Source organism: Myotis myotis, unplaced genomic scaffold, assembly GCF_014108235.1.
Source record: "Myotis myotis isolate mMyoMyo1 unplaced genomic scaffold, mMyoMyo1.p scaffold_m19_p_20, whole genome shotgun sequence".
In the NCBI taxonomy this organism is placed as follows: domain Eukaryota; kingdom Metazoa; phylum Chordata; class Mammalia; order Chiroptera; family Vespertilionidae; genus Myotis; species Myotis myotis.
This window is the reverse complement of record NW_023416325.1, coordinates 11,471,749-11,497,170: the sequence shown is the minus strand read 5'-3', so window position 1 is coordinate 11,497,170 and position 25,422 is coordinate 11,471,749. Positions and strand designations below refer to the sequence as shown.

Below are 25,422 nucleotides of genomic sequence, written 5' to 3'. Positions count from 1 at the left end.
CCCGCAGCAAAAAAAGGTCTTAAGAATTGGAATAACTCGCCGGAGTTTCATCTGAACACCTTTTCTGGGGCTAGGGTAACGAACATTATTCAAATGCAGTCATAAAAATGAGGCCGGCCTGGCAGGGATAGGGTGGGTGGGCGGAGTGAAGGTAGAGGTAAGGATTTCTTGCCAGCTTTGAGTTTTGTCATTTCTGAGTTTTCTTGGGGTCCGCCTCTCTGTCCGCTCAGTACAGGATGTCTTAGAACTCTTCCTGAGGAGGACTTGGCATGGGGGCAGGGGCAGTGCTCCCGAGGTTCTGGGGGTCCTCTGCGTTCCCACGTCCGAGGCAGCCCCCCAGCCTGAGGCTTTCTGTCCCGCGCTGTGTTGCGCCTGCCCGCAGGAGCAGGCCCGCGCCGGCCGTCTCGGAAAAGCCTCCAGCAGAGGGAGACACTCCGGCGGCGGCTCCGCCTGGAAAGCGCCGGGCCGAGCGGGTGGGGGTGTGGGGGTGGGGAGAGGGGGAGTGGGGAAAGGAGAGGTGGGGGGGGGGGGGCGGGGGCGGGTCCCTGAGCGCTGACGTCCCGAGCAGTGCTGGGAAGTATAGGCTGTGTTGTCACGCCGGTGTCAGTCTGATGAAGATTGGCATCAGGTAAGCTGTCATTCATTTCCATGTCAGAGCAGCTTCTGCAGGCGGCGCGGCTGCGGGCGGCTGCCTCGGAGCGCGCGTGTTTTATTCCGGTCCCCAAGCCGGAGTATTATTCATTGCGACAGGGCGAGGAGAGCGAGCGAGCGAGCGAGGGAGGCAGCGGGTGGAGAGAGGGAGGCGGCAAGGAGGAGGGAGCAGGGAGCGGGGAGGGAGCGCGCAGGGAGAAGCTGGGGAAGCGCCGGCGAACGCGGAGCGGGCGAGGCTGGGGAGGAGGCGGTCCAGCGTCCGGCCGCCCAGCGCGCAGCCCCGCGGTGGCCGCTGCCTAGCCTTGGAGGGCAGGGGCCGGGCGAGCATTGTCCGCGTGGGAGGAGGACCGCCGGGCCCGAGGCCCCGTAGCGGCGGGCGGGGAGCTGCGCGGGGACCGAGGGCAGGGAGAGCGCGCTGGCCAGAGCCCTGGGCGGCGGGCCGGTCGGGGCCAGGCGCTCCTCCGGCGAGGCCGGCTGCAGGTTCGCTTTCTCCCGGCTCCGGGCGCCCTTCGGGCCGGCGCTGCCGGCGCCACCAACCTGGGGCTCCTTTGAGCGGCTTGAAGCGGGAGCAGCCTCGGACTCGGGCCGGGCGACTGAAGTCAGAGCCACCGCCTGACTCGTCTGGCCTGGGCGAGTGGGCTTTGCAGGCGAATCCGGGGGACTTCGGAACACGAGTCTGGAAACTGGGATCCCCGGGGCCAGTTTAGGGACCGCGGCCCTGCAAGGAGCGATAATCTGTAGGGTTACGGGCTCTGGACGGATTGTTGGGAGACCTGGGTGAGGTGGTTGAGGCGTGGGGCCCACTGCGAGGTTGGGAGTTAGAGTCCTGGATCGAGCCCTCCGGGCGTAAGTTCGTAAAAGAGGGGCTGGAAAGCGGAGGGCGATGGGGCAGGGTCGGGAGTGTGCCGCGCAAAGTTTGCGTCTCTTTCGGCTTAGGCGTGCGGGCTTTCCCAGCCCCCGAACCCGAGGAAGAAACGAGGGAACGGGCTTCCCTTTCGGGGTCTTAGAGGAGCCTGCGCGGCAGGGAGACCCGGGCTCGGGGTGGGAGTGCGGCCGGGCTGGGAGTGGTGGTGCATCAGCCCTGAATTAGGGCAGGGGTTCGGGCCAGGCTGGAGTTTGGGTTGTGGGTCCAGGCTCACTTTAGAAGCGTGAACGGGCCACTGAGTAGCTTAAGGGCGGAATCCACACCCCAGCCAGCCAGAGCTGGGGGCTGGAGTTGGGGGCCTGGAGTTACATCTGAGGCTGGAGTCGGAGAAACGGGTGTGTTTTTTTTTTTCTCATTTTATTTGTTTTTTGAATTTAGGCACGGGATCACGAATTTTTATCGGGGTTGAGGCTACTGAAATTTGGGGGTGGTCGTGCGCGCTGGTCTTCACTCTCCGTGGGTAGAAAAGCATTAACGTAGGCAATGAAAGTAGTTGATCCGAGCCATGGCAGGCGATCCCCGAATTTCTGCTGCTTCTCCCGGAAAGAGGATCTGGAAGAGAGGATTCGAGGCGCTCAGGACCGGGTCTTAGGAGAAAGATTCCGGGAAGCGGACATATCGATGGGACGTTCTGGGTGAATCGACAGGGCAACCACACAGGGCTCGAGGTGGATCCTAGGACTGTGGCGGCGCCTCGGGCTCCAGGAGTCACTCCGGGTCTGCGGGCGGAACACGGCCGGGCGGGTTCAGGTTGCCCGCCCGCAGGGGCCTTGGCCCGCCCCGGGGGCCAACAGCGAGGTGCCGCATCGCAACGGGTTGTCCGGGCTGCGGCCGAGGGCAGGGAGGACTCAACTCCGGCGCCCTGATTTGAGTCGCGGGCTCTGGACCCCTAGGCGCCGCCTGCGCTTCTCGCGGCCCGGCCCGGCCCGGAAGCCCACGCGCGGGGCCTCGGAAGCGATGTGATGCCAGGGAAAGGGGGGAGTTCGGGGTCCCCTACCCTCACCCTCTCGTCCCCGGACTTCTCCAGCGTGTTAACTTCTCGGATATAAAATGCTGTCCAACTGGTGGAAGACAAAAGCTTCGTATTGTAGACAGATTTAGGTGACCCCTCCCCCAAACTGAGAAAATGATGGTGTTCAAACACAGAAAGATAAATTACGCGAAGCCTAACCCCAAGACCTCCCGCTTATTCTGCCATTCTGGCCTTCTCGAGGCCGGGGCCTTGGGGCAAGGGAGGGGTCTCCTGTTTTGGACTCTGGATCTCTCATTCGAGCTGCACCGGGACCTAGGCTCTGGCCTAGCTCGCGGGAGAGAGAAGTCCCGACTCGGGAGAGAGACTACCCCTCTGGCCAACTAGGGAAGCCGTGTGTAGGGCGGTGCACAGGAGGGAGGTTTGAAATGTCCTCCTCGCAATCTTGAGCTCAACCTCCCAGCCCTCGTACCCGTCCCCTCGTCCCCTCGTCCCCTCGTCCCCCTCTCTGGGGCTGCCAGATTGCGTTTCCGGGGCGCAGGAGACCCGCGACCCACGAGTGGCCGCGGCCGCCTGGGCGCTGTGAGCGGAGCTCCGCGCTGTTGTTCTGCGGGCTTGGAATTCTTGCACTCTCTCCCGCCGAGAGCCTGCGTGCAGGAGGGAGCCGTGACCCCACGGAGACTCCGGGTCTCCGCCTCTCCTTTGTGAGCTCCGAAGGCATGAAAGGCCGGAGAGAGAAAGAGACGCTGCTCAGAATAAGGGGCAGGGGGTTACTGGAGAGCGATGGGCCGGCCAAGGCTCACAGTAAAATGCCTCGTGCAAATTGCACTGAAGTGTACCGGGCTCGAGACTGGCTGTTTTATGATCCTTTCTGGGAGTTTACTGCTCTCTGCTTTTAAGTCTATAGATTGCTTTAAGTTAATGAAAGTGCTGCTTTCAAAAGGAGCTTTTATTGTGGGGCCATGATGAGTCCAGTCCCTCCCCTTTACTCTTCCAAAATGGGCCTGTTTAAAAAGAGAGAGACTCCTGGAGTTCCCACAGGGACAGAGCTGGGGCAGGACGCCGTGTGACAATGAGGATGAATAAAAATCAATGTCCGAGTAATTCAGAAAGATGCGTTTCCTTCTTTTCCAGTCCAGTGTCCTCTATACATTCCTATCTCGCCTTTCGGACTTTCACTGAGTCTGACTTCAGATGTTGCTTGGTCCCTCCCCCATAAACCCCTTCTCAACATTGCTTTATATAGACCTGACCCAATTCAATTAAACTCCAACTGGATTTCAGGATTTCAACTGGCTGCCAAATCAAACGGCAACTAAAATATTGGGGACTGGGGGAAAGGCTCTGTCTTGCCTTTAGTAAGTAAGATGCGCTAAAATGTCAGGGCGAAAATCTGGAAACCTTGAGAAGAAACGTGCAAAACTATTTTTTCAGCACTTTTCCCTTTTCCAATCTGTTTGGCACAAAAGGTGAGATGACAAGGTTTTTGACTAGGTCCTAACACAGAAACTGCAGTGGGGCTGGGCTGTGGCTTTGACCGCATGTCATAACCATTTAAACTGTGGTTAGTTGTTCAAAGCTTCTCCAAGCTGGGTTTCATTAACTCTACACCAGTTGCCTGGAAGTTCAGTAGCAATAAATTGTATAAACACATTTGAAGTAAGTTAGTGATGAAATAAGGAGAATTACTGTCTTGTGAGTGGGGAATCCTGAATTCATGGAGTTCTAGCTTAACTGGAAACATACCTCCTCTCCCTTGGCCTTGATGTTTATGGGTGTACCAGAGTGTGTGTTAAATTTCTTTCTGCCATGTCCATCTTCAACGTGGGGCTGTAACTCATTAAAGACCAAGGCATGCCTAGAAAGCAAAAAGGTTGAGTTTTAAAGCGGCTTCTATTAGCCTGGTTCAGAAACCAAACCAAACCCATCAACCTGACTTCCTTATTCTGGGTGAATGCAACACGCACCATGAACAGCAGCAGAGCAGGCCAAATTAGATTTTTAAATGTTAGCAGCTTAATAATACTGTGTTGTTAGCAATTGAATTTGTTTTTATTAAAGAAACAACCTATAAAATTTATAGGCTTCCAACATGTTGCAAGATTTCCATGCTATTTATTTAGCACCCCCTCCCCCATTCTATCTCCAATTTCAGACTTTTGTTCCCGATTTATTTAATGTGGAGCACATTTTCTAAATTAGTTTGAGGAAGGTGAGAAATGCTGTTCTAAGTTTTCCTTTTCCTATACTGTGTGGCACAAGGCCTGTGATGCTGAGATATATATAAACGTGTGATGCAATTGCTAGAGGTGACGGCATGGGAACCAGAGTGTCTGATCAAACAAAATGCAGATCAGAGTATGGAGAGGGAGAAAATGAATCATCGTGAGCCACCGTTAGCCTTGATTATAGCCAGCACACCACACTTTGCATAAAACACTTCACATGAGATTCATGACTTATTGAAGATTGAATTCTGTGGAGAAGCAGAATTTAGAGGGAGGAGCCGCACTGGCTGGGTTCTGGCCAGGCTGCTTGGCCAGCTTGTTGCAATGGGGATCTGCTAATTTAATTAGATCTAATACCTGGTGGGAATGGAGGAAGGAGATAATCAAGGTTGGCAGGTCAGCATGCTGAGCTAGTGTTTAGGCTGAAATTTGGGGGCCGGGCAGCTTTACCCCCTGTTACTGTCTGGCTGCAGGACTCCAGCGGGTCATTTACCTTCTGGATCTTGGTTTCTCCATCTGTAAAATGAGTGTATCACACACACTGCTCCCGAGGCTCCTGAGTGAATCCTGCAGGGATCGTACTGGGTGCTCTCAAATAACAAAGGGAATGAGAGGGAAGGCTTCTGAGCAGCAGTCACAATCCTCAGAGTGTTTTCCTTCCCTGTTTGGCTCCACAGCCTTCCCCCATAACTCTCAGGAGTTGCAAGACTTGGGTGAAAGGGTTGACCTCCTGCCTTTCCTTACATCCTAGAATTTGGAAACCCTGCTGTGATTCCAAAAACCACCTGCACTTCATCAGGAGGGACAATTAAGTTGCTGCATTGGGGGAACTGGAATGCTTGTTCCCCGTGGTGCTACCTGGAATGGCTTTCATGCATCAGATGAACACAGAATCTGACCTATCAGAAATCCAGCCCCTTCTCTATGTCACAGGGAAGAGGAGGCCTGAGCACCAACTGGTGTGTGACATCTGGTCAGGCTAGGGGGGATGGGCGCTGGTCCAGGGCTAGCCGCTGCCTGACCCTTGCTTAGCAGTCTCCACGCTGGCAGATCAAAGCAGATCCTGGGCCAGAAAGCCCACGAAGTTTACAGCGGGCTCTTCTACAAAAGTGCATGTCCTTGGACACTCTGCACTCCTGTGCCTGGTTTTTCAAAGCCAGCCTTGATTCTGGAGACGTGGCCCCAGTGGAAGGCTTGCCTTTAATGCTCTGCCTGTGGGGACTTCTTGGGATAATTTTTTTTCTCCACACAGCCTCCTCCTGCAGTCACGGGCAACATCTTAGTCTCCATTCTGATTGGAGGTGAGAGCCCGGTTGAGGGTAGAAGGAACCACCAGTTTGTTAAGAGAAACCATGAGAGTGGGAAGGCCCAGTCCTTCTATCAGATCGATCCTGCAGGAGTAAGGGAGAACCAAGCCCCAGACCCTTGAGAAGAACTTGCTGCGTGAACTCGCTGCAAACGCCGTGTCTTCAGGGGGATCTGCTATTTGGCTTGGAAGCCTCACCGCAGGCCCTGCCTGCCTGGGTTTCTAATTACACGAAGGACGTTTCTGCTAAGACCTATCTCACTAAAAACACATCCCCGTGTGTAATAAGAAACCCTAAACCAGGCAGGATATTTTAAAACTGAAGCAATGAAGATTAGATTAAGTCTCCACCAAACAGCTTCGTTCTCGTATTATTTTTGGCTGGAATGTGGAAAAAAGCAGCTGGCCCTGGGGCCCCGAGCAGACTGCGAGGGTTCCGATGGAGCTGGGCTGGGTGGCGTAATTGTTAGTTTCTCTGCTTAATAGGAATGTGGCCAACTTCAGTGCCGCTCAGTCAAGGCAGTGGGGGTCTGAGGGGGCCCCAGGGTTGGGGAGTGGCCAAAGAGTGGCCCAGGTCACAGGGCACTGAGGACACTTCTAAACTCCCCGCCCTGTTAGGATCTAGTCTTTCAGGTTCAGCTTATACTTCTACTCCCAATCCCATCTTGTGCCTAGTAAACCCATCCATGCTCCAGGAGGCCTTTGGAGGAACTTTAATATTGGGGACCTTTGTAGGTGGAGAGGAGGGACACACAGTTGTCCAAGATTCCTGGAAGTGGAGCCCAGGAACCTGGCATCGCAAGCTTGTCCCGTCCTGCTGGGGACAGGCAGCGTGGTGTTCTTCATCCAGCCAGGATTCAGTGTCTCCTGTGTGCCTGGCACAGTGCTAGGCATCGAGGACACAACTGCAACAACAAATGGAACAGGCACAGGTAACCATCCAGTCCCTGTCCGCAAAGAGCTTGCCTGCTGTGGAGACAGAGTATGGGCTTAGCATCAGATACAACTGCCCTTGAGAGCCTGGCTCTGCTAGTTACTAATCAGATGACTTTAGACAGGTTGCTTAACATCTTTGATCCAACTCCCTCCTCCCCCTTGTAAAGTGGGAACTAAAAGTATAAAGCTCAAAGGATTGTGAGGTGAGCATAAAGCTCAAAGGATTGTGAGGTGAGCATTTGTAAAGTCCCCAGCACAGTGTCTGGCACATAGGAGAGACTCGATCACTGTTGGAGAACCCCCTCCCTGTTATGTTGGACTGAACATCCAGTGGCTGGACTACCCAGCTTACCACTCCCCTTCCATTGTGCTTTCCTGGGACATGGCCTGGCCCTCTTGCAGGCCACTGGCACCATCAGCAAGTGTGGAACAAACAGCTGGTGACGTGGAGGCCTGGTGCTGCTCAATGCGTGCAGACTCTGGCTGGTCTATGGTAGAAATAGGCCTGTCCTCAGCTGTTTGGGGGTGGACAAACACATACGAGATGGCATGCAGACACACTGAGGTGACATGAAAAAAGGCACAGGTTGCCATTAACCAGAGGAGGGACAGGTAGGATGGGATGCTACTGAGTCACCAGTGTGTAGGCAATCAGGGAGACTTTAAGGGGAGGTGAGCTCTCAGCAGTGCTCACAGGGATGGCTGAGGCAGCCTGAACCAGAGTGAAGACCCAGCCCCCTCTGAGCATGCCAGGGGGCCAGCTGGGCCACCACTGCCTCAGGAGTGCCACCTGGGCCTCCCTGTTGGGGACTGGCCTCTGTCACACACTGAGGGGTCCCTGAGGGGATTTTATGCTTGCTTCTCAGTGGGTAGAACCTAGGCTAATGACAGTGGATGAAGTAAACGGATCCACCCCTGACTGTGGCACACTATCGCTGCTTTTCCTCAGCCAAGAGAGCAGATAGGCCCACCCCAGCCCTCTCAGGGACCATGAAGCTGGCCAGTGTCACAGTGCTTGATTGAGATGGTGGAGAGTACAGGGATTTGGACTGGGCATCAGAGGATGGTGGACCCGGGCTGTGACTGATCTCTGGCTGTCAGTTTCCTCACCTATCCAATGAGGAGCTTGAAGTTGCTCTCAGGAGCCCCTTTGGCTTCTGTGTTTCCTCCTAATTATACTGCTTTATTTCTGGGCAATCATTGACCCCTCCTTCCTGCAGCAGCACTCCCAGGCAGGCATCGTGAACACACACAGCTGCAGAGGCACCATGTGAGGGCGTGGCCCCTGGGTCGCCCTTGTGTGTAGGCCAGTAATGGCGAACCTTTTGAGCTCAGCGTGTCAGCATTTTGAAAAACACTAACTTAACTCTGGTGCCGTGTCACATATAGAAATTTTTTGATATGTGCAACCATAGTAAAACAAAGATTTATCTTTTTGATATTTTGTATATTTAAATTCCATTTAACAAAGAAAAATCAACCAAAAAAATGAGTTCGTGTGTCATCTCTGACACGCGCGTCATAGGTTCGCCATCACTGGTGTAGGGTCTCGAGACAGAGCGGGTTGGCTTTGGCTTTGACTTGACTTCCTGGAGTGAATAGATGTGTCCTAGCAATAGGAGTGGCTCCATGGCTCCTGGGGTCCAGCCCCAGCAGTCTAGGGGTTCCCAAAGGTGTGCACGGAGTTGGCGAAGAATGATTTACACGGACTCTCTAGCTCTCTTTAGTCTCTGCGGATCTTCCTGTGCCTGGCTGAGGCCATACAGAAAGATCTGGAGGCAAGCTGAGCCTTTATTTTATAGTCAGAGGTAAACAAGGTAGTGGTTACTAAAGTTACACTGTTCTTGTGAGTTTCACTTGTTTACACTGTTCTTGTGAGTTTCACTTGTTTACACAGTTCTTGCGAGTTTCACTTGTTTTTGTTCTTGTTCTTGCTGCACTTCCCTCAGCCCATTAGCTTCCCAGGTAAGATCTAGGGATCCTCATAAGGTCAAGCCTAATTATGCTTAAGAGGACTGTGCCCTCTAAGCTGAGACTTGTTTGTGACTTTGCCAACAGGTCAGTCCGAGGCTTAACCCTATAGCTGCTCCCCACATATGGCGGTAGCATTTTTAGTCTGAAGATTCACTGGCCTCTTCTACAAAGCGATGTTGGCTTCCTTTGTTAAATGGTGTGGTGTTGGGAGAAAGAACACAGGCTAGGATGTCAGATTATCCATCCTGACCCTGGTCCTACTACTGCTAAGCTGTGTGTCCTTCAGCACATCACTTAACTTCTCTGAGCTCCCGTTTTCTTCGCTATATAGTCAGGATGATAATGACATAGAGCCCATAGGAGTACTGAAGAAACTATCTAAAGCTGCGTGGCTTGTGGTAAGCTCATGGTGGATGTTAGTTTTCTTCCCTAATAAAGCACATTCTCATGCGCGCTCTCGTCTGATCTTGTCAACTTTGTGCAGCAGGTGGAATGGACATTGTCATATCATTTTACAAATGAGAGGAGCGAGAGTGGTGGGTCTCGGAAGGGGATGCGAAGTGTCTGCCTGTTCACGGGGAAGCGTGTTAATTAAAGTAGCCCAGGTCTCCCTGTCACACCTATGGGCTTTTCTTTAGCCTTTGGAGACAAAGGAAGTGCCTTGCTGAGCTCTGAGAGCTGCTGTGCCCTGAGCCCCACTATTCGTCTCCCCAGAATCTCTTTAAAGGAACCAGATGAACACGTCTTCCCATCACCCATATCTTTGTCTGGCAGACTGCGGAAAGTTTTCAGCTGTTATGGAAACGAAAACCTAGAGGATCTATATTTTTCTTCCACAAAGCCTTCAGTTACAGGTGGGGTGGGCTGGCCAGCGCAGAGGTGGCGTGGTGGCAGACTTGGGCAGGGAGGTGGGTAATGGCCGTGGCGGATGGTGACAGAGCTGCAGTGCAGCCCGAGTGGTAAGGAGCCTGGGGTAAGGAGAAGGTCCCCAGGGGTTGGCACCCATCGTCCTCTTGCTTACAGTCCTGGCAGACAGCCTCACCCTAGAGCTTCCTCTAACTGTCCTCTCTCAGGCAGTTCATTGTCGTTGTGCTGCTCTAGCCCAAGGCCTGTGCTGAGCTGTGGAGTCCAGGGCTGCTTCTGCCCTTCTCAGGGAGGCGGTGCCGCCTGTGGATTGTGGGTTCTAGTTCCAGGTCAGAAGCAAGAAGGCCCAGAGATTCTGGGTGTGTGCCCAGGGCCTACAGGCATAGGTGCTTGATCGCACTCCTGAGCCCTCCCCGGTAATGCATCTACCCGTCCACAGCGTGGCCTGAGCCCCCCTCTTCATGAATGCCTAGTCGTGGGCTGTGCGGGGCTAGGGCCTTGTCTTCTGGGAACTACGCTATCTCATCAGGAGTGCAAACAGATAATGTCCAAGGGAAAAGCTGTGTGACTCAGACACTCTTGTGACGTCTTTGGGTTGTAACATGGTCACTTACAGAGCAGGAGGTTAGACGAGATTGTCCTCAAGGCCCTCCAGGTCTACTAGGCTGTGAGTACATGCTCAAGTGTGTGGTCCAGGCCCCTAAGCACCTCAAATCTGGAGACGGTGGGGAGCACCAAGGGACGCTTAGCCCAGTGGACTAGGGCCTGCCTCACTCTGATTAGGTGAGAGGGGCCCTTCTGAGTCCTTCAGGCCTGAGGACACGGGGACAGAAATCAAGTAGGAGAGCCCAGTAGCATGGAGGTTCAGTGCCACCGCTCTCCTGTGGCCTGTGTAGAAGTGGTGGTCTTGCCCTACTGCCTCGATGGGAGCCCCTTGCTCATGGTGCCTCTCTCAGCTCTGGGAGGGCTAGGCTCACCCAGGACAGCAGCCCCTGGGGTATTCCTCACTGGTGTGATCTGGAGGAAAGGCCAGGAGCTCTATGGATTCCCTCCCCTCTCCACCTTCCCTGGAGGCCATTCCCAGGGAAAGTGATTTGCTCCTTGCTGGGCATAGCTCTCCTCAGGGGCACCCGCATCCTTCAGAGCCGCTGAGTGGCCATGAGACGCTGAGACTGCGACCTCCCACTGACTTCCACATTGTCAGGAAAGCCCCTTTCCAAGCTGGACATCTGGTCTCCTGAATACTTCTCAGCCTTTCCATCAGATTTGGAAGGCAGGGGTGGAAGGAGAACTTCAGTCCTCTGGGGAGTGCCCTTAGCTGGGAAGTGTGGCAGGGGAGAGGGGAACCGTCTGGCATTCCTTTTGCACAGAGCCATGGGGCTAGGCCCCACCCCCCCAACCACTTAGAGCAGGACTCTTTCTGGGGGGAGGAGACGGCTGCCACAGGCTCTCTCAGAGATCGAGGGAGAAGGATTTGCTGAGCTCTGTGGTGTTTGGGTAGCTGAGCAAGGCCACAGATTGTGGAGGCTCCTTTGCTGTGTGCTGGAACCTGTGCAGAACAAGCCAAAGGCTTGAGTTTGAGCCTTGACTCAGCCGTATGCTCACTGGATGACCTTAATAGCTGGCCCCACTTTCCCTCATCAGTAAATGATGGTAATAGTGCCACTGGGGCTATGGAAGTTAATGTATGTGGATGTGTCATGCGCATTATACACACACAAATGAAGCGCCTTCACCGTGTCTGGCATGTAATATGTGGGGAGAAAATTGGTTGGCACAGACCCTATGATTCTTATTAAAGTGGAGCATACGTGCAGACACACACCCCTCATACTCACTGAGTGATGAATAAAAAGCTGACCTGCGTGACTGCCCCACGGCCGGGGTAGGAACCACACCCTCTGGGTTTTCTCCACATTCTGGCAGAGTCCACAAACCTGCATTGTGTGCCTACCATGTGCCAATGGCTGTTCTCACTTACGTTTTTCATCTAATCCAGTGCGGGGGCCACCTGGGGCCTGGTGTGTGTGGCCGCCAGGTCCCATCAGCCTGAGCCAGGCCTTGGGTTCTTCCCCACTGGTAGTGTTTATTCGGTTGATTTTTATTGAGCATCTTCTATGTGTCAGACCCTGCAGAAGTACTGGGATACGACTGTGCACTGGACAGCCGGGCTTCCTGCCAGTTCACGGATTGTGGGGGAGGCAGGATTCAAGTTCATAAGTAATTAGTGAAACCATGACAGGGCCATGGAGGAGTCCAGGAAGTCAGGGGAGCGTGACGGGGGAGTGTCACCCCCTCAGCGGTCTGGGAGGGCATCCTGGAGTTTGGGTCTTTAGATGAGGCCCCTCCCAGGGAGAGAGTTGACCACTCTCTCCAATCGGGGGCTGCTTTTCCATCCCAGACAAGTACAGAACAGACGAGAAGACAGTGCGAGCCAGAAAAATCCTGCCGGGGTTGCTGCTCTCACCTGTTTCTCGCCCAGGGTGCCTCACAGATCATAGCTGACGCTGTCCCCACACACACCCTGCTCCCCCGTCACCATCATACTCCTTGAGGGCATAGCTTCCAGGAGGGGCCTTTAGAAAGAGCAGGCACCCCTTCTCCATTCTTCCTGCAGCCCCAGCTAAGGCCCTGATCATATCTGGGAGTACTTGGTGACCTTCACATCTTACCCGAGTCTGATTTCTGGATTCAGCAGCATGAACTAGGGAGGAAAGGCTCACTCTTCTTTCTCAGTACCAGCCATGCCATTCTTCAGAAACACTGGGGGCAGTTCGTGCTTATTTTGCAGTTTGGTGCTTTGGAGGGGGCAGTGTGGAGAGGCGGGAGGGAGTGGCCAGAGAGTTTGACGGACTTAAATCACTGAGGCTGTTAATCCAAAGTTACATGGGTATGAAAAGAAAGGTGCGCTCAAGGGAATGGCCGCGGTGCAGAACGGGCCCTTGCTGAGGTTCAGGCACCGTGGGGCTGGCGAAGGGGTATGTACCTGGATGGGACAGGTAGGGGTGAAAGTGCAGCCTCAGCTGCCTGCTGGATGTGCAATTTCTCAACCTCTTTGAGCCTTGGTCTCTTCCTTTTTGTGAACTGGAACTAGCAATGGCTCTTGGCAAGGGGGTTCAATGAGATCACACAGCACAGAGCCTGGCCTAGTCTCTGGCCTCTGGAAGGTACTCATATATGTGAGTCCCTTTCCTGTCATTTCCTTCTCGCTCCTCACAGTGCTGGACGGAGACCAAAGACCCCGAGCCTCTCTGGAGGCACAGCTGGAATGGCTGGCTGAGACCACTGCAGGCTGGGGACAGTGTCAGAGCCAGGCCGTGTCCGGGACAGTGGGGAGGCAGTGCTGGGGGTCTCCTGGAAGAGCCAGCCAGCACAGGCGACCTCAAGGAGGGATGGGAGGCAGAGTCTCTGAAACAGGGAGCTGGGGAGAAGAGGAGGGAAGGAGGAAGGGAGAAAGGATGGAAGTGGGGAGGAATGAAGGAAGGAGGGAGGAAATGAAGATCTGTGAAGTGTCTACTATGTGTTTGACATTGAGCTAGTACTTTAGCACCCATTATTTGATTTTATACATTTGAAAGCATAGCATCTTAGAGTCATGAAATCTCAGAACTAGATAGGACATGTATTACAACCTCTGTAATATATATATATATTACACTGTGCACTGGACAGCCGGGCTTCCTGTATATGTGTGTGTGTGTGTGTATGTGTGTGTGTGTGTGTGTGTGTGTATATATATATATATATATATATATATATATATATACATACATACATATATAAATTGAAGCTCAGAGAGGGGCAGAAACTTGCTTAAGGTCATGCAGGAAATCAGTGCAGAGCTGGACTGGAAACTGCCTGGCCAAGCCGTTGGGGCAGAGTGGAAAGAGCGTAGATCTTGAATCAGAAAGACTTAAGTCTGACCACAGATACATTTATAGGAACTTTCTTTCTGAGCCTGTTCTCTTAGCTGTAAGATGGAATAGTCATTCTCAGTTCTAGTGATGGCCATGACAATGAAATGAGATAATTTGTGTAAAGGGCCTGGTGTGGCATCAGGAGCTCTGTGGGCTCAGGTCCTTTCCCCTTCCAGCCCTGCCCCCGCTTAGCTCATGGCTCTTGTCACACTCCACGCACAGAGCCCGCCAAAGAGCCCTGAGCTGGCCCACCTTGTGCCCCCAGGAGGCCTGGGGCACGAATTCATTCTTTCACTCAGTTGGCCTTCAAGTCTTAATCGGTAGCTCGAGTGTATGCCAGGCCTTGTCCTGCTCCCGGGATAGGGACAGAAAGGTGAGCAAAAACAGATGTAACCTCTATCCTGAAAGATTTCACAGTTGGATGGAGCAGAGAGGCATTATTTTTTTAAAAGTCATACAAAGAAATATGAGCATGCAGAGTGTTGACGGGAAGCACCTGAAGCTATGAGAGCATTAGCAGGAAGATTTTATTTTGAGAAAGCAGGGAAGTCTCTGAGAAAGTGATATTTGCACTGAGACCTACAGGGAGAGTAGGACATAAGCGAGGAGAGCCAGAAGGGAAGGGTATTCCAGCGGGGAGCTGAGGGGGGAAGCGGGGATGGCATGGAACAGTAGGTGTGAAGGCCCTGGGAGAGAGGGTGGGGTTGATAGATGGCAAGGGGCTGGGGCAGAGTGACAGGGGCAGTGTGATCACAGAGCGGCAGCTTAGAAAAGCTTGGACACTGTACCTTCGGGAGAGGTGGGAGAGCCTGTGTGAGATTCTGAGATGGAGACCAGGCTGATGTCTGGCTAGAGGCCTGATATCGCCAAGCTTCAGTCTTCTGCCCCAGATGAAGGCAATAATAAAAATCATAACTAGTTTGCGGGTCCATGGTGGAGAGAGGGAAGTAAACTGAACAAATGGAAAAGGAACTTTGCCTTCATCCTATAAGTGAACAGTGTCGAATTCTTTCATGTGAAAGCGTTAATGATTTGAATTTATAAGGGAATAAAAGCCAAAGTCCTTACATGGGTGAACCTGCACCTCCTAGTTCAACTCCTGTCACCATCTTCCCTCCCTGTGCTAATTGGAACACCTCAGGGCCTTTGCACGTGCTGTCCCCTCTGTCTGGAGCACTTTCCCTAGGTACCTGCCTGGCCGGCTTCCTCGGTTTTTCTAGATATCCTCTCTGATGTCACCCTCACAGTGAGGCCTTCCCTGAAGGCCCTATCAGAAATGAAATCCCTTTCTCCCATCCTTGTCTCTCCCTGGTCCCCTTTATTTTTCTCCAGTAATGATCAGATGTTGTCTCTTTTTTTTTCTGGTACTGCAATCCAACACAATGCTTGCACAAAGTAAGAGCCCAGCTAATGTGTGTGGAGAGCTGCTTATGAAATGATTTGGTAGGGTCATTCAGAGATGCTTTTTTTTGATTCTCTGAAGCTGACTCATTGAATGTTGGAATTGGAAGGAACCAGCTGGTCTTCAAATAACCTTCTCATTTAACATCTGAGTAAACAGAGGCCCAGAGGGTCAAGGGGCTTTGGAAGATCACGTAGCACAGAGCCAGGATGAGAACTGAGGCCTCTGGGGTTCACTACAGAACTCTGTCTACAAAGTTTTTTTTTTGGGGGGGTTGCTTTGTGGGTTCTAACTTCCTGGGAGTTGGAGGGTGGGGGTGACAGTCGGGTGTGGGGGGTGTGGCCTCAGTGCTCTGGCTTCCTTGAATTCTGCTCATGGGGCCACATGGCCTGAGGAACTGTAATTTCATTCCAAGATCTCTGTTACTGCTCAGGGCCTGTGAGACATTTTGGGGCCGTCTTTCGGGATGTTGGTAAAGGTGGCAGGTGCTCACCAACAGGCAGACATGCATGTCTCCCAGCACTCAGAAGTGAAGTGAATGAGCTGTCAGTCTCTGTCAAGGTCAACCCACAGGAAATGATTATGAAGCTCATACTTGGGGTCTAATGTGGGGACTAATGCAAAGAAGTGTCAGTTTCCGGTCCTGCCACTGTAGCCTCCTCCTGGGCCACCTCTCCCCAATGGAGGGTGAGTTGTGCTCATGGGACATTGACTCTTTTTTAAATTAAATTTTACATGAACTTTTTAATGTTCAAATGAAACTAAGATGATAAAATCATTTCAAAGACATTCTAATTCACAAAACGAGGCCATTTTCTTCAGATCAACTATTTCCCTGGATTAGCCACACTACAATTGACCTTAATGAGCTGGGGCATCAGCAGATTTCATTCACTCAATGAATGGAGTGTTCATTAAGTGTGGGCAGGGAATGGTTTCATCCAGAGCAGAGAGCATGAATGGGCTATTACTCTGAGCTGAATGTGTCTGTTTCCTGTGGGGCTTTCCTCTGTTGCCTGTAGATCTTCCATTTGCTCAAATATATTTTAATGTATTTAGCACCCACTGTGTGCTGGCCACCATGGAGGGGAGACAAAAGAGGCTACAATTTGGCCTCTACGTGAAGGAGCTTACAGTTGGAGTGAAAGTTAAATGATTTTCAAGGAGTTACATAACAATAAGTGAGAGAGGTTTATCATAAGAGATGTTAGAGGACACAGAGGATTCATTACCAGATGAGAGGCACTAATGAGAGTGAGGCTTTCAGAGGAAGGAGAGATCAAGGGGCCTGGAGGGATCAGGAGAGACTTCATGGAAGGAGTGGGTGGTGTGCCATACCCTTGACACATGACCTTACAGCAGGCTTGGAATGTGGGTATGACCAGTCCCATTTTTATATAAGGCAAAGGCCCAGGCCACGCAGTTGGTGAGACTGGATCAGAACCCAGACCCACCTGCATTTGAACTTTTTCTTTTAGAAATCTTGTCTTGCATGAGCCACGCCATGTTGGATAGGATTGAATAGGCAGAGAGAGGGGAACCCTAAACAAGGGCATGTGTGTAGAAAGATGATGAGCAAAGACCCTACTTTGTGGTAGGGTTTCGAGCCAAGCAGCCTGGAAGGGGGAAAGCCAGCCTGGCCCAGGGGAGAAGAGCCCGCAGTTCTGGGCTCCTTGTGGGGTAGGGACCTGAGTCTCTGGAACTTTGCACGTGTTGATGTGTTCCCTGTTCTCCCCTTGGGACCCCTTTTCCCCACACTCAGGAATCCAGACTAAGATTGCTTTTCCTGGCCTTGAGTTGGGTGCTGGCTCAGCTGGATTCTTCCAAGAAGATCTAATAACCCCTAGCATGATAACAACAACAACAACATATATTATGACTAGAGGCCCAGTGCACAAAAATTTGTGCACCTGTGCGGGGGCGGGCGGGGGGAGGGTCCCCTCAGTCCGGCCTGTGCCCTCTTGCAGTCTGGGACCCCTCAGGGGATGACCACCTGCTGGCTTAGACCCACTCCCTGGGGGATTGGGCCTAAGCTGGAAGTCAGACATCCTCTGGCAGCCCGGGAGCCCTCGGGGGATGTCCACTTGCCAGCAGGGAGCAGGCCTAAGCTGCAGTCGGACATCCTTAGCGCTGCTGAGGAGGTGGGAGAGGCTCCCACCACCACCGCTGTACTGGCAGCCATCAGCCTGGGTTGTGGCTGAGCAGAGCTCCCCCTGTGGGAGCGCACTGCCCACCAGGGGTCAGCTCCTGCATTGAGCATCTGCCCCCTGGTGGTCAGTGTGTGTCATCGTGACCAGTCATTCCTAGTTGTTCTGCTGTTAGGGTCAATTTGCATATTACCCTTTTATTATATAGGAGTGCCTGGCCAGCCTGGCTGAGGGGCTGATGGCTATTTGCAGGCTGGCCACAGCCCCGTCAGGTTGGGGTTCCCCCCTGGGGTGCCTGGCCAGCCCGGGTGAGGGGCTGATGGCTGTTTGCAGGCTTGCCACAGCCCTCAGCCACCCAAGCTCCCAGTGGAGGCTGGCTGGAAGCAGGTATCTGGGATTTATTTGTCTTCTATAATTAAAAGTTTGTTGCCATGAGCGGAGGCCACAGCCAGCTCAGGGCAGGCAGGAAGCTTGGCTTCCTCCATCGCCTGGGCAACCAAGCCTTCTGCTTGCTCCAGCTCCCTGGCTGCCGGCCGCCATCTTGGTTGGGTTAATTTGCATATAGTTGCTCTGACTGGCTGGGGGCGTGGCTTGGGGCATAGCGAAGGTATGGTCAATTAGCATCTTTGTCTTTTATTAGTGTAGATAATAGTAACACACCTGTATCATGCTCTTCCATCCCCATAGTCCTTTCACTTGAAAGCCAGAACAAACCATAAAGAAAAACATCCTGATGGATGAGCACAGTCCAAGGCTCCAGGCCACTTCTACTCAGATCTCAGAGGACAGTCCAAGTACAAGTTCCCCAGGCAGGTTGCTCACTATTTTCCATTGTGTGTGCAGTACCTGGCACATAATAGGTTCTCAATAAACATTAGCTGAGTGTATGCATTTTGGAGGAGTCCCACTCCATTTGTGGGTACCTCTGAAGAAAGCAAGTAGAATCCCTGGTCCTTCCTTCCTGGAGTTTGTTCAGTGTCCTCTGTGCCCAGTGGCCCTGAGACTTAGTTGACTAGAGGCTGTTGCAAAGCTCATGTGCATTTATAGCTATTGAGTTCAGGTTGAAAGAAATCTATTGTTTTTTCTTTAATTAGGCTATCTGGTTCAATTTAGCTTTACATGGGAAATTAAATAATTGCACCCTATCTTTCTACTGTCCTTTTATAGTGTGCTAAAATATATACAATAAAATTTGCCATTGTAACCATCTTTAAGTGTACAATTCAGTGGCATTCATTACATTCACAATGTTGTGCAAACAGCACCATATCTATTTCCAATACTTTTTTTTATCACCCTAATGGAAACTCTGTACTCATTAAGCAATAACTCCCAATTTTGCCCTCACTTCAGCTCCTAGTAATCTCTAACCTATTTTCTGTGTCTATGAATTTGCTTCTTTTACATATTTCATAAAAGTGGAATTGTAATGTACTTGCCTTTTTGTGTCTGGCTATTTCACTTAGCATGTTTCCAAGGTTCATCTGTGTTGTAGCATATCTAAGAATTTCCTTTGTGTGGCTGAATAATATTCCATTGTATGTATATACCACATTTTGTTTATCCATTCATCTGTTGATGGACACTTGGGTTGCTTCTGCTTTTGAGCAATTATGAATAATGCTACAGTGAACATTGGTGTACAAATATCTGTTTGAGTCCCAATTTTCAGTTCTTTTGGGTATATTCCTAGGAGCAGAATTGCTGGGTCATATGTAATTCTATGTTTACATTTTAAAAAATATATATTTTATTGATTTTTTTTACAGAGAGGAAGGAAGAGGGATAGAGAGTTAGAAATATTGATGAGAGAGAAACAGAGATCAGCCGCTTCCTGCACACCTCCTATTGGGGATGTGCCCACAGCCAACGTACATGCCGTTGCCCGGAATCGAACCTGGGACCTTTCAGTCCATAGGCCGATGCTTCATCCACTGAGCCAAACTGGTTAGGGCTATGTTTACATTTTTGAGAAACTGCCAAAGTGTTTTCCATCATGGCTGCACCATTTTACATTCACATCAGCAAAGCACAAAGGTTCCAATTTCTCCATCTCTTTGTCAATACTTGCTATTTTCTGTTTTTCTTTTTAAATTATAGCCATTCTTCTAAGTGTGGAGTAGTATCTTATTGTGGTTTTGATTTGCATTTCCCTAATGACTAATAATGTTGAGCATCTTTTCATGTGCTTATTGGCCATTGTATATTGTCTATGGATACCTATCTATTCAAGTGCTTTGCCCAGTTTAAAATTGAGTCATTTGCTGAAACCGGTTTGGCTCGGTGGATAGAGCTTCGGCCTGTGGACTGAAAGGCCCCAGGTTCGATTCCGGTCAAGGGCATGTACCTGGGTTGCGGGCACATCCCCAGTGGGAGATGTGCAGGAGGCAGCTGATCGATGTTTCTCTCTCATTGATGTTTCTAACTCTCTATCTCTCTCTCCCTTCCTCTCTGTAAAAAAGCAATAAAATATATTAAAAAAATAAATAAATAAAATTGAGTCATTTGTCTTTTTGTTGTTGATTTGTAGGAGTTCTGCATATGTTCTAGATATTAAACTCTTATCAGATACATGATATACAAATATTTTCTACCATCCTGTAGATTGTCTCTTTACTTTCTTGATAATGTCTTTTGATAAACAAAAGTTTTTTAATTTTAATGAATTTCAATTTATGTAGTTTTCTTTTATGCTTATAGTTTTGGTGACATTGATCATTGCCAAATCCAAGGTCATGAAGATTTATCCCTATTTTTTTTTTTGAAGTTTTATTGTTTTAGTTCTTATACATAGATTGTTGGTCCATTTTGAATTAATTTTTGTGTGTGGTCTGAGGTAGTGGTCTAGCTTCTTGCTTTGCACATGGAAATCCAATTGTCCGGAGCCATTTGATAGGGATTGCCTTGAATCTGTAGGTTGCTTTAAGTGGTATTGACACCTTATGTCTTCCTATTCATGAACATGGAATGTGTTTCCATTTACTTAGGTCTTCTTTAATTTTTTTCAGCAATGTTTTTTAATTCTTAGTGCACAAGTCTTTCACCTTCTTAGTTACACATGTCCCTAGACATTTTATTCTTTTAGATGCTGTTGTAAATGGAATTGCTTTTAAGTCTCCTTTTCAGATTGCGCATTGCTGGTGTATAGAAACACAACTGATTTTTCCATATGATTTTGTATCCTACAACTTTGTGGAATTAGTTTATTAGTTCTGTTTGTTTTCTTGTCTATTCTTAGGGATTTTCTATATATATATAGCATCATGCCATCTACAAATAGAAATTGCATTACTTTTTCCTTTCCAATTTGAATGTCTTTTATTTCTTTTTCTTGCCTAATTTCACTGGCTGGAGCTTCTAGTAAATGTTGAATAGCAGTGGTGAAAGTGGGCATCTTGTCTTATCCTGGTCTTAGGGAGAAAGCTTTCAGTGTTTTAACACTGAGTATGATGCTAGCTTTCCCTTTTGATAATGGGCCACTCCTAAGGTCTTGGGTCAGGTGGGGATGGGGGCAACCATCTGCTTTATTACTGAACAAGAACAATGAAGGAGAATTGCTTAGTTTTTTTTTTTGGATTGATATAACAAATTATTACAGACTACATAACTTATAAATAGCATACATTTATTTCTCACAGTTCTGGAGGCTGGGAAGTCCAAGATCAAGGCACTGTCAGATTCAGTGTGTCTGTTGAGGGACCATTTATTGCTTTGTAGACAGTTGACTACTTGCTGTAACCTCACTCTCTGGGACCTCTCTTATAAGGGCACTAATCCCATTCATGAGGGCTCCACCGTCATGACTAATTATCCCCCAAAGGCCCTATTTCCAAAGACCATCACATTGGGGATTAGGATTTCAACATATGGATTTTGGGGACACACAAAGTTTATAGCAGAGAATCATATTTGGAGCCTTGTGCAGAGAAAATATCCACTAATTAGAAAATATCAATTTCATGGCAGCACTAATCACACTGTTAAAATGTCAGTTGAACTAAAACACAAACATTTGTTAAGTTCCTACTATGTTGGAGACACTTTTATTGCCTCATTTGATCCTACAACAGCCCTTGGAGACAGGCTTTTATTATCACCACTCCCATTTAGAGGTGAGGAAATGAAGGCGAATGTGTGAGGCGGTGTGTGCAGCTGGTAGGTATTCAAAGGAAGTGAGGTGTATGTGGTAAGTTTCCTGACCTGTAAGTTGAGTTCTTGTTTTCTGTCCAGTAAGTGTCAAGGGGTGGGGGGGGGGGAAGAGTGAGAACTACTTTTCTTTTTGGGGTGCATTAGCAACTCACCGGGGGTGGATGGGGTAGAAAGGCTTTCGCAAGACACTGCCACCCCTCAGACTGTCCTGATAGATTACTCACTCAGGGGTGCCCTGTCCCCAGGAGGACTCATTGCTGCAAGGATCCATCACGACTGACAAGAGCTTGCTGCAACTGTGAGTGTATGCAGTGGAGAAAAGGATGAGGGCCACTGCAAACCACAGCATCGTCTTTCCTTCATGATGCTGGTGGTGCCAGATCAGTGAGGAGACTTGTGGAGCGGATCCATCAGGAGGTTCCAAGCAGGAACCCTTTCTGAGGATTGGGACCAGATTCTCCACAGCTCAAGGAGAAGTGCTGAGCCAGGCAACTGTCCGACCCCAAATCCCTGTCTTGTTAACTCTGTAGTAATCAACACTCTTAGCGAGGTTCGTCTTATCAAGTAACTGCAGCCACAGGTTCCTGGATAATTCATAGCCAATGTTTCGTTTCTGCCTCAGATTTCTGGGTCACTGGAGCTCTGTCGGATCCTATTCTGGACCAGGTTATGCTACCCGACCGGCTAGCCTCTAAGTCTGCTACAGAAGTGTGGGCGTGAGCCCGGAATAATAGAGTCCTGGCTGGAGGGAGCGGCCCGGTAGTCTGTAGGAAAGTCCTCAGATTTCTGAGTGCTGATCCTGGGTGCTAATCTTCATCTTGGATGGGACACAGCAGAAGTTATGTTGATCAGAGACTCTTGCACAGAAAAGTCCCCGTCAGTTCAGGGCAAGGGAGGGCTGCACTTTGCTCTCTTGGTTTCTTAGATTGAAGTTCCTCTTTCTTTTGGCTTCATTTTCTGCATTTTAGCCGGGAAGAGGGGCAGGGGTAAATTTAGATTCCTGTTTCTTCTATCCTGCTCGGAGCAGGATTTGCCGAGTCCCCTGTCAGTGCTGGCCACGCCGATGCCCCGATTAGGCTTCTAGTGCACGTTAGAATCACCAGTTCATGAAGACTTCCCTGGGTGACAGATGGCCATGGGGACAAACTCACCAAGAGGCACGTCTGTTGAAGTTCACAAAGCCAGGGGCAGAGGGGTACCCCTGTCTCTTATTCCCTGACATTTAACAGGTCTTCATTGTCCCAAGTCAGTTTGGCAAATGTCTGTATAATAATTCAGATATTGAGTTCTGTCTTCAAAGAATTCAAAATCTGCTTCGAACTCTGTTCTTCCCTTATTTCTTTGCTGCTCTGTGCTACTCCCTGCCCCATTCTCCAACCTGCTCCTGTTAACTCTTATATTTCCCTGTCTTGTAGGCTTAAACCCTCAAAGCCCACCTCTCCTTTCCCTCTCCTCCACTCTCTGGTCTAGAGAAACCCATACACCCCAGTTTGCCCCAGACAGTCCTGTTTGTCTTGTCCCAATGTAATTGTAATGACTCCCTTTTCACTCTTAAAAGTGTCCAGGTTAGGGCAATAAATAAGTGATCAGCCAATCTATAACCTTTCAGAGGCCAAGGCTGTCCTCCCATCCTTCTCTGTGCCTGGCATGTCACTACATTCTCACTACCACGGCCCCCCCCCCCTCCCCCCCCGCCCCCAGGTCAGACACTGTCACCTCCTGCCTGGACTATGGCAATTGCCTTCTTTCTGGTTTCCTTGCTTCCTGTGCCTCCCACTCCCAATCCAGTCTGCAAACCATTGCCTGATTAATTCTCTCAAAACACGGTGCTCTGGACCTGGCCAGGTGGCTCAGTAGGTTAGAGTGTGATCCCCATATGCCAAGGTTGCAGGTTCAATCCCCAGTGAAGGCACATAAAAGAAACAACCAATGGCCCTAGCTGGTTTGGCTCAGTGGATAGAGCATTGGCCCGCAGACTGAAGGGTCCTGGGTTCAATTTCAGTCAAGGGCATGTACTTCGGTTGTAGGCTCTATCCCCAGTTCCAGTCGGGGAACATGCGGGAGGCAACCAATCAATGTGTCTCCTTCACATCAATGTTTTGCTCTTTCTCTCTCCCCCTCCCTTCTACTCTCTCTAAAAATCAATGGAAAAGATCATTGGGTGAGTATCAATAACAACAACAAAAAGAAGGAACCAATAAATGCATAAATAAGTGAAACAACAAGTCGATGTTTCTCACTCTCTCTCTCTCTCTCTCTCTCTCAAAAAAAACAATTAAAACAAAAACACAGTACAAAACAGGGGCCTGTGTGCTCACTTCAGTGGTTTCTTGCTTCTTCCAGGATGCAGTTCAAACATCTTGGTCTGGCACTTCAAACCTTTTGCAGCCCAACCTCTGCTCTGCTTTGGTCTACAGTCCTCTCTGAGTTTCTTGGCATGAAGCTCATGTCCACTCTCATTGGGTGACACCCTGTCCCCTGCCCCTGCCCTTTGATGACCACCATTGCTCTTAAAGGTCCACTTCCCTGGACTCACACCCCAGCCATTCCTGCAGATGCAGATCTCATTGCGTGTCCTTCAGGTCAGTTCCCATCTCCTAGCCCAGCGTCCTCCATCAGCCCATCCCTTAGCACTCTCTCCTCCTCTGACTCCTCGGCCTAGAGCAATTATTGGCTGCACAATTCATTTGGCATCTAATCATGTACTGCCTCATGACTTTTTATATATTGCTATCTTGGACTGGAGCTGAAAGTATTTGCTGAAATGTCACGTTTTCTTCTGATATGCCTTACTCCCCCATGAAATTACAGGTTCCCCAGGGACAGGGACCATGTCTTATCCGTATGGCACCAAATACCTATAGATACATAATAAATACCGACCCGAAAACCTCACTATGTATTCACTCAGGAATCCCAGAACTGAGAGGACTCTTACAATAATGTATTTCACACTTTTATTTTGTAGCTGAACCAAAACATAAAGACAAGAGAAATCAGAGACTTACTTGCTCAAGGGGACCTAGTGAATGTAAAGGGCAGATCTTGTCGTTGGAAGTCCAGTGCACTTTCCCCATCACCAGTCCACCCTCGCATGTTGATTTTATTTTGTGAGTGGATTGCAGCCATTTTCAAGGTTGAGTAGGGGTTTAGATAGCAGAGGGGAAGAAGGCCAGCGAACCGGGAGCGGCATGGCCTCAGCAAAGCCTCGGGGATGAAGACTGGCTTGGTGTAATTTTGGGGGGACAGCAATTAGACCAAGATAGTTCCTATGTAAGAGTTGTGGGGGGGGAGGGATGGAATAGGGAGGACCTTCAGTCGCATGATTTTGGGTCGTAAGATGTCTGTCACATCGAGCCACCTGCCAGCACCTTAGAGGAATGTTTCGTCTCTCCGCCCGCTGTTCAGAGTATTGTGTGTGTGGCGAGGGAGGGGGTTAGGGACAGCTCAGGGGGCTTGAGGAGTACATGGGAAGTCCTGCTTGGAGGCAGCTGGGTCACATTTGTTTGGGCTGTAAAGAAATGTGACTTCGGTGGTATTGAAAGTGCCACCGGTAATGCTGTTATATATAGCTTTCAACTTTAATAAGGTGTTGCAAAAGCTATGAAAATACATATAACTAAAACCACATTTCACTGGAAGCTTGATCTCGAATCCCTTTCTACTGCTCCTGTGTGGTGCTCCGTGCTGTCAATAGAGCTATTAACACACAATGGAAAGTGGGTAATTGTGCATTATATGGCTTTTGTTTTCCGTTATGAAATACTGACATCCGAAAGCGAGCAGGATTGCCGGGTGGAGGCCACTGTGGAAGAGGCGGGAGAGGGAGGTTTGGGCCTGAGGACAGAGGGTGGGAGGCAGGAATCCGCTGCTTCTCTCCCAGCCGGTCCCTTGAGTTTTGGTTTTTCTAGCCACAGACCTGGGGGAAATTTCACCCCTCCCATGGCCTGAAG

General features: G+C 50.1%; 1 protein-coding gene across 2 annotated transcripts in view; it reads left to right on the top strand.

Moving 5' to 3' along the window:
• Positions 1 to 547: 547 nt before the first annotated feature.
• The window catches only part of PKNOX2 (PBX/knotted 1 homeobox 2), a 231,083-nt gene continuing 206,208 nt past the window's right edge, over positions 548 to 25,422 (top strand). For both annotated transcript variants that reach the window (XM_036354342.1, XM_036354341.1), the window contains exon 1: positions 548 to 628. The gene's annotated coding sequence lies outside the window, so the exon portion shown is untranslated. The remainder of the gene's footprint in view (positions 629 to 25,422) is intronic.